Below are 1,053 nucleotides of genomic sequence, written 5' to 3' on the forward strand. Positions count from 1 at the left end.
AAAATGTGGATATTTGAGGGAAGGTAGTGGGAGACAAGATATTACTGTTGTTGAAATTAAAAAATAATGAAGTGGAAGAAAAGAAAAAACAAAAGAAGCCCCCAAATTTTTGGTTTAATGAATGTAGCAAATTGACAGAAGAAAAAACAGTAGATTAGAAGACAGACAAAACTAACGTAACAAATGTTCCATTTATTCATTATCAGTTCAGGGTTTTGTGAATCTACGGAGGAAGATGATCTGTGCTGAATATTAAAAGGTGCATCTGTTGATCTATGGGGAAGAGAAAAAAAAAATATTTAGAGAGACTAGAAAAGGAAAGCAAAGAGATTTTTCAACAACTCCAGGAAAGTGAAAACACTATGGCCCTAAAGGGGGAACTCCTAAGAAGAATGCATGAGGAGCTGAAGAAAATGTGCCGTAAACCAGACATGGACCTGCTCCAGGTAAGAACAAAGGAAGGGGAAGTCAAGGTGCTGCTTGGAAACAATGTCCACATTCTCTTTGCCTCCCATCACTGGTTTAGAATAGTGCTTTCTGATGATGTGGAGGGTACTGTCTGTCCAGGTAATACTATAGATCAAGGGTCAATCTTGCCTCATCTAGGAACAGTGAAACTTTGTAAAAAAAAGGAGGCGTTACCATCCCAGAGAAAGTTTTCTTCTGAAAATTCTTCTCATATGCATTCAGTGACTGAACAACTGTAACAGAGAGCCTTATTTTAACGCATTTACATTTGTATCTTGCTTTGACAATATTAACAAATTTGAGAATCTAGACAATATATTTTCTCATTCTGTTTCCTTGTCTTTGATACCCACTGCCATCAAGTTTGGAATAACCCATCCTTTGGAAGAGAACACTATGAATCTTGTTATAAATACTAAAATTTCCTTTTTTTTCCTTTACAGCATTTTGCAGACTTGATGAAAAGGTAAGCTTGCACCTGTATGTAGGTTGTGAGAATTGTAAGAGTGATTATAATGATATGAGAGCATAATTTATTATAATAACATACTCTCAGAGTATACTCATCTTTCTCTTTCTCAAAAG

The sequence above is a fragment of the Trichechus manatus genome, unplaced genomic scaffold, assembly GCF_000243295.1.
Source record: "Trichechus manatus latirostris isolate Lorelei unplaced genomic scaffold, TriManLat1.0 scaffold00302, whole genome shotgun sequence".
Lineage (NCBI taxonomy): Eukaryota > Metazoa > Chordata > Mammalia > Sirenia > Trichechidae > Trichechus > Trichechus manatus.